Source organism: Haemaphysalis longicornis, unplaced genomic scaffold (genome assembly GCF_048455015.1).
Source record: "Haemaphysalis longicornis isolate Haplotype H1 unplaced genomic scaffold, Haemaphysalis longicornis Haplotype H1 scaffold_56, whole genome shotgun sequence".
In the NCBI taxonomy this organism is placed as follows: Eukaryota; Metazoa; Arthropoda; class Arachnida; order Ixodida; family Ixodidae; genus Haemaphysalis; species Haemaphysalis longicornis.
The window spans coordinates 912,478-920,790 of NW_027526397.1; the positions used below are offsets into that span (position 1 = coordinate 912,478).

At 42.7% G+C, this 8,313-nt stretch overlaps 1 pseudogene; it reads left to right on the forward strand.

The window, feature by feature from the left end:
• Window positions 1–271: 271 nt before the first annotated feature.
• On the forward strand, window positions 272–7,343 carry LOC144140924 (uncharacterized; annotated as a pseudogene).
• The last annotated feature ends 970 nt before the right edge of the window (window positions 7,344–8,313 follow it).

Here is an 8,313-nt window from a genome sequence, read left to right on the forward strand (position 1 = left end):
ACATAATTTTATTACACGTAATGTTCTCCTGGCCACCAGTGAATACTTGGGCAACGTAATACACCCAATCAGCACAAATGTTGGACAGTCGTCTTTAGGAGTGTTTACACCAACGTTCTTACACATCGCAAGGCGACAAGAACTTGTAATGCAGAAAAAAATTGAGTAGTCCACCTCATAACGCTGCTGGCAACATTGTCTCAAAGGAGTTTTTGAAGTCAAGCCAAACCACGGATGAGCCAAACTAAGCTAAGCCGATTGCATATTCAAAATGGCGGTGAAGCACGACTGCGCTGTAAGCATGGAGGGCTGTAAGTTCAGTTCACCGAGTTAAAAAGAGTGCAAGTTGGTCCGTACCTTAAACAAGTGAACTGCATCGTTAGTAACAATTTATTCATTGAGCGACAGCATCACGTAGTCGAGTAATGGCGGCGCTAGTTTGTTGGTGCTTATATTTTCGATGAGACGTACGAGGCTTCTCCAATGCGGTTCTAGCGGACAATGAAGTCTTCATTTGTGCTTCCAAATCACTTTTGTTCAAGTGGTTCGCAGAAGTGTTTCAGCTGTGCAGTCACAACAAGTGCTTTCCTATGCATTCATCCTGCTCAGAAGAGGCGTCATTATGCACTTACTGTTGTGCCATGTCCCGAGGTCTGCTGTTTGCTAGACCGCGAAGGTAGGACCACGTGTATATCCAAATATTGTATTGTGTATCTTCTTCACTTCCCAGCCATTCTGCTATGGCAGGAACATGTCACAGCTTGTTTTGAAACTGTAGTATTAAAGTTTATCAGTCTAATAAAATGTTTGTTTATTTGCCGTACTTGTTTTTTCAATATAAATCATGACTGGCACTATCTTGCGATGAGCTGCGAATGATTTCTGTTATATTCCGTCTAGGCTAGAAACACTCCCATCTGGGATTGAAATATTCTTGAGCAGTTTATCTTTCATGTGCCTTCTGCTAGTACCCTGTCTGAGAATCGTGTGTTTTGTCGATCAGTATACCACTGGTCCGCAAGGATTACGACCAGTTGATACTGGTTTTAAACACTACTGATCCCAGATGCTACTGGTTTACCCCTGCTGGTCCCAGTCCTACTGGTCCCAGAATTACTGGTTTGGTCCGAGTGGTTCCAGTGGCTACGGGATTCAGCTGGGAATTGTCCAATAAACCAGTTGAACTGGAACCAGAAGGGATATTTTTCACCTGAGAATGCCAGTAGCTCTGAGTGAATTTCGTTCTTTTGTGAAACTAAATGTATTATTCAAAAGTCTGTGAATTCGGCTCAAAATTTGTAGAAAGAAAAGAAAATTTATAGGGTTATCAAAAGGCAGTTCTTGCTTGGATAATGTTTTTGCTATAGATAAACATATACCAGTAGATAAGCTATTTTTTGAAGAAGCTCTTGCATGTGAGCAGCTTTGCTCACTTACAAGCATATGTTAATACTGAGCCAGCAGAAGCAACCAAAGTACCTTTGTTGCTGATTTTGTACGTGTTTAAGCTTAATTTTCATGTACCAACTGCAGGCATGCAATTGCAGTGCCACCAACATTCCCATACAATGTGTGGTTCAATAACCCAGTTACCATATAATACTGGACCAAGTTTAGTTTTGACAATAAATCTCGATAGCCTAAAGAACCTGGAAGAGGCAAAAATGCAGCACCTATAACTAAAAATAATATTTATGTTCAAGCATAAATGCTAAGTATGTCACCATCTACATTAGGTTGATTGCAACTGGGTTCGAGAGAATAATCTAGAGATGACGTAGCAACACAAAACTCTCTAGAGCTCACCAAACACGTGTACCTGTTTGAAATGCAGTAAACAGTAGTTAGAGCATTTAATGCTTTTTTTGCTTTACTAATCACCACCTTCATATTATTGCGAGCAAAGTGAATTAGTATGCTTGGATACTTCCTTGCACAACATTGCCACAACAACTGAATAGAAACTTCTGGTTGTATAACTGAACTACTGTAGGCACCCCTTTGTTAATTTAAATGTGTTCATGTGACAAACTTGTTCTTAGATGATATGTAAAGTTTTTTTTTCCTGGTTGAGAATGTTTCTGATTGCTGTTGTTTTTAGGCTGTACAGAATGCTGCTGAACAACACCATGGAGACTGGACAGCTGAAACTTTCAAAAAGAGGCGCATCAAAATCCAAGGCACAAAGAAGAAGGGATGTGTTGCAACGATGCACATAAAGAAGGTTCAAGTCTTCCCTGACTATGCTGTATGTATGGCAAGCAGTCATTTCAGTGATAACATTATATGCAATGTGTTCTGTGCTACCGCTGCTTTTCCTAAAACCATTTCAAAGCTGCTACATATTTATTACTTTTATGTTGAAGCTGGTAGGCACACATTAAAGAAGGTTTCTTCAAAATGCTCCCACCCCTTTTAAAGGCTGTCATACGTCAAGCAAACCATAAAATTAGTAAAGCCAATTTTGCTTTATCACAGCCAAAAAACAAAGGGCTGCTACCAACTGTACATTTATGTGCAGGGACAATAAGTGCAATACTAAAGGCTTACACAATAAATTACCGCCATTTTTTTTCATGCCACCGTAGCCTTCACTGCATGTTGGCTTCTGTTGGGAGTCGCATTGATGCTAACAATCGTTATTAGCATTTGAACCTGCAATTTCGTGGGGAAAAAATTCCCTTCCTAGTACTAGTGGCCAGCAAATATCTTCTGATGAAGCATAAGCTGCCAAGGGCGCTAATAAAAGCCAGTGGCTTGTATAGGTAGAAACGCAAAGATATCATGAAGTAGATGCTTTTTTTCTCATACTTATGGTGCAATGAACAACATTCTTCAGGTACAGTGTTTATTAAAATAATTGGGAAATAACTCATTTTCCTGTTTCTGTTCTAATCCACGAGTGGCTTTATAGATAGCGAACTGCCCATCACAGCCGGTGCTTACGGTAGCCAGCGTTTAAAACAACTGGCGAGTGGGGATGGTGCAGGTTGTCAGGTGGCACTGAATTAAATTCACAACTTCGCCAGCTTTGCTACACTCACAGTGCAATCTGCAACTACTGAAGTAAAATTCAACAGTTGTACGGCAGCACCAACCTTTACCAATTAGTATCTATAGTAGCAATCAGTACATATTGCATTGTAATGGTCAGTTCGGATCCGGCTCTTGCCCATTCGAAAATATTTTTTTGCCATCAGTCACAAACTTCTTTAACAGGTGCGGCTCCTTCATTAGAATAGGTGCCACATTTGTCAAGGCCCCTTCGAGGTGGCTTACAAGCCCACAAATGGGAAAAGGGTATGACCTCTCGTAATGCCTGCGATGAGAGCCGGAGCTATCTTCAAAATATCTTCTTCAGCCCCTGCTCGCACACCATAGTCAGAAAACCCGAGGAAACCTTTGCCCTGCGGCTGGTGGTCTTGCACAGCAGCCTCAACATAAACTATCACATACAATAATGTGCTCATTAAAACTATGGCTTAAAAAAATCCTTTAAGCACTCAGTTGAGCCCCAGCAAAAGTGTACCCCACGATAAATTTGCAAAAACGAAGTGCGGTCACCTGAGAAAAAAAAGGAAATATAACCACTGTGACAGACTGAAGAAGCGCCCATAGCCAAAGTAGAGCAGATGAAAAAGCCACTCAGCTTGTTTGGCTTTTTTAGTGATTTCCGAAGCCACTGTAATTGCTAGCGGTTTGTTTGATCCTCACTTTTTTTGCGCACAGGAATCATTATGCTTGGGTCTGTAGCTACTTAAAAATCTGGTCAATGTTTGAAAGCCAAATCACTGTGCTGTTGAGCATAAGCACGTAAGCTTAATCCCGTCCATAGTGGCAATTTTCTTGATGGAGGTGGGAAAAAAACATGCTAGGCCTGTGTGCTGGGATTTCAGCCTTTCTTTTGCTGTCACTTAGTTAAATCTGCATCAACATCAAACAAGCCACCCAAATAAATCTCTGTGGTGCAGTGCGGTGGACTATACATTCAGAATATGTCCACAACAAAAAATGTGCTTTTGCCAGGCCGTGATATACAGTGAATGAAAATAACATGAACTTAATGCTTCTAGATTGATGTCCGAGGCGGCTCCAGAAACAAGGTTGTCACGGCAAAATCAACGGCCCTGAAGAAGTCAATGACACAGCTTGCGAGCAACCAGCCACCAAGGTCCGAGATAAGACTGTACATCACGATGTCAGAAATGGCAGCTCATACGGAACACGACTTTGGCCATTTCACAAAGCACGGACAGGCAGTGGACCAGAACATCATGAATCGCATCGGTGACCTTGTTCACGAAGGAATCACATCCGTGAATGAGGTGAAGAAATGCCTGAAGTATTATATTCAGGATGTGCTGTTTGCGGGTAAAGAAAAACCCGATACCACTTGCAGAGCATTTTACCCAACCTCAAAAGATGTTGCCAACCACATCCAGGAGGCCTTGAGGAAGGAACGCTGCAGTAATCTTGACCGAGAGAACATAATTCGGATGGTATCTGAGCTGCAAGCAGAGGAAAAAACCTCTAAGGTCTTCCGGCCATACTGCCAACCTGACGAGGCAAGTGGAGGTTCTTGCAATGAAGACGAACACGTCAACGTTGAAAATTTGCTGGCAAAGGAGTGCCAACAAACCCTGCTTTTCTCCTACCAATCGCACTTCATGCAACAACTGCTTACGCAGTACGGTAATAATGTTACCTCTTTAGATGCCACGAATAGGACAACTGACTACAACCTGCTACTTTTTTTAGTAGTTAAGACACCTACAAATTACATGATAGCTGGTGTTTTTGTGGTGCAATTCGAAACGGCAGCATGTATTGGTGAGGCTCTGGCTGTTTTTAAGAACTGGAACAAAAACTTCTCACCAGAATACTGGATGATTGACTGCTGTCAAGCAGAGATTTCCGCAATCCAAGACACCTTTCCGGAAAGCGAAATTATGCTCTTGAACTTCCATCGCGAGCAGGCTTGGGAAAGGTGGGTGAAACGGAGAGAAAATGATGTACCACCAGACCAAAAAGACGCTCTCCTGAACCATTTCAGGAGAGTCGCAAACTCAAACTCTCAAGATGAATGCGACAAAGCCTACAGCTCTCTAAAAGCTTCTGTTTTTTGGCAGAACCCCAAGGTGGTGGCATATTTTGAGACCCAGTGGATGCCAGTAGCGAAAATGTGGGTGCAGTTTCGTCGAAACAAGTTTGCTGTTGTCCTCACAACTAACAATGGCACTGAAACACACAACAGACTCCTCAAGGAGTACTACCTGAAATGGAGCCGCGGCAAAAGGAGCTTGTCAAGCCTGATCACCACGGTGGTAAAACAGTTCCTGCCAGAAAGACAGAACGTCTTCATCCAGAAGAACATAGAAAGATCCTCCTCGTACCGCGTCTACCATGAAAATGTGCCAACCTACCTGCACAATAGACCTCCGAAAGTGATCAAGCACATCATGGCTCGTATAGACATGGCAGAAGAATATGAGCTGGAGCACATGGCCAAGTCAGCATGCGGAACATTCCATGCTGCACATGTCAGGATTTCATGAGGCACAAGCTGCCATGCAAGCAGTTCTTCGCTATTTTTCGGTTCTTTAGTGAACGGTCATTGGCAAGGCTACCTAAAGAGTACACCGAAGGGCCATTGCTAAGTCTTCACATAGACATTCCTGCTGCACCAAGTGACTGGGACGCACCATGTACGTCTGATGCTGGCATGGACTGTGATGCAACAGACGCAGCGCCAACTGTGGCAGAGCTTCCAAAAACGGTGTGGGAAACCAGTAAGAAGACCCGACGCCTACTGACTGATGCACTACACCGGATCGCCAGTGTTATCATGTACTGCAAAGATGAAGACAAGAAAGGGGAAGCCTACCAACACCTTCAGCAGGCATACAAGATCCTGGCAAGTGGATGCCCCAGCTCATCGAATCGCTTGGTCATCCGAGGCTCCCCTACCAAAGGCGGTTCCAATCAAGCCACCAGCTGTGCAGCAAGGCGACTTCGCTTGGAAGCACTGCAACGAGCTCCGGGTCACACAGAAAGTTGGAAAACACGAGGAAGGGTGGGTAAACGTGCAGGTGAAATGCGGGCAACTTTCAACGTTTCACCATAAAGGAGAAAGGACGCGTCCATGTGACAACTGCCTGGTTTGCGCCTGATACCATACCAGTCACTCACGCACCTCACTTTACCTCATTCACTTTATTTTGTCGTCTGCTGGTAATTATGCAAATAATTATGTAATTATTACAAGGCTTCCCCAAAATTGCCATTTGTTGTTTCTAAACCTGTTTACATGAATGATTTTACTTGCATCTGTGCACAAGTGTCATAACCTTTTAATCTGTAGCATGCCTTGGTTTATACGTATACAGGCTAAAGCTGCATGTTCTGGCAACACAAAATGTGACATGTACTAGAGAAGCTGTGATAATTACTATGTGCTACCCATAACTTTTTTGCATTCAAATGTTCTTGTTTACAGTTTTATTGTATGATTGCACGTCACTAAACACATGCTTAACAAGCACACATCACTTCCCATTACTTTCTCTTCTTGAGTTAAAAAACACTGCCAATAACTACTACATTCTTTTTTTCTAGTTGAATTCTTTGTAAACGATAACATTTTTGCTATGGTGTACAGTAGAGCATCATTATCATTTAGATGTTAGTGTGACTCCATCTGGCATTGGGAATGTTTATTAATTATTGATGTTACTTATAAAAATAACATTTACATGTTCTAGTATGTTTTTATCAGTGTCATTAATTTTTCATACCTAAAATAAAAGCACCTATATGCTTTTATATGTATTGTTTTCCATGTGTAAATCACTTCCATGGTTTTTTCTTACCTAGGAGAAAAACACGTGTATGTTTGTATGTGCGTTGTTTACCATTATGAATTACAAAATTTGCGCTAACTGGACATAGAGAGAAAAGAAGACAATATGTCCGGTTAGCGCAAATTTCGCAATTCATAATGCACCAACTAGCCCAACAACGCATTTTACTGTTGTCTACATCACTCAAATTGTGTGACTCAGGCGGAAAAACATTTGTAGTTTAGTTGAGTTGTTTTCCATGTGTACGTGAATTATCTTTCATTGTCTGTGTGCCTTGGGTACTGGACCCCCTGTCAAGCTGTCATACGACAAGCCTTTATGTCCTGTTTTGCTGAAATAAACCTCAAACTACATATATTTTATCCTTGACGTGAAAACTACCTCTTAATGCTTTTTTCTGTAGCACCAGTGCCACCTGTTTCACCTTCCACTATAATTGAGTGAATGATTGCAGGGTTTAACGTGCCGACGCAACGCAGGTGATGGGGTACGCCATAGTGGAGGGCTCTGGATTGATTTTGACCACCTGGGGATCTTTAACGAGTGCCGAAATCTCGCACACACGGGCGTTTTTGCCTTTCGCCTCCATCAGAAATCCGGCCGCCCCAGCAGGGAATTTCACCCGCGACCTCGTGCTCAGGTGCACGTTTTAGCCACTGAGCCACCGCAGCATGTCACCTTCCATTATAAGAAATTATGTATATGGTAATGGCCCTTTCAACATGCACCCGCACGAAATTTCTGTACTTATGAAGTTTTTCATTACTGGTGAGTGTGAAGGGGCCTATGTTGAAAGCAGCCTTGTTGATGCCCCGTTCTTATATTTTTTGCCCCTTTGAAGGTTAAAGCTTACTCGAAGGAGTATTGACATGAAATTTCCAATCTCAAGTAACCATGTACAGTAAGCCCTCATTAACTTGATGTAAAATACACAAATTTTTGAGATAGGCGGAGAAGTTATGCAAAATGCCGCAAATTTGTGACCGTATCATTGAAATGAGAGCGAATGCTGGTAACAAAACCTCCACTGCAGAGAAGAGCTTTCGTAATAAAGGTAAACAGGAAAAACAAATCTTTATTATTGCGGAAGAAAGAACTAAGTGATGCTTGCTTGTTTCGCATTCAAGTCTGGTTCCGGAAGGGCGTTCTCGAGCTGCTCAATGCGTGGCATCAGTTGTTGGTCGCCACCGCTACATTCTACCTTGTTGCAAAGCAGGCGCAGCATGTTAGCGGTTTCTGCCATTGTAGGCTCTTGAGGCTCCTCGTTGTCCGCATGATCAGCTGCATTGTCCACAGCTATCTCAATGATGTAGGCGGCGGACAGCATTTCCTTAACAAGGAAATCAGCCTTGTACAGTGCGTACTCCTCATAAATTTGCCACTCATGACTGCGTTCGGTGCGTAGTGGGAGCTGAGACTCCGAATGCAAACCTTATCAGCTACCTGTAACAGA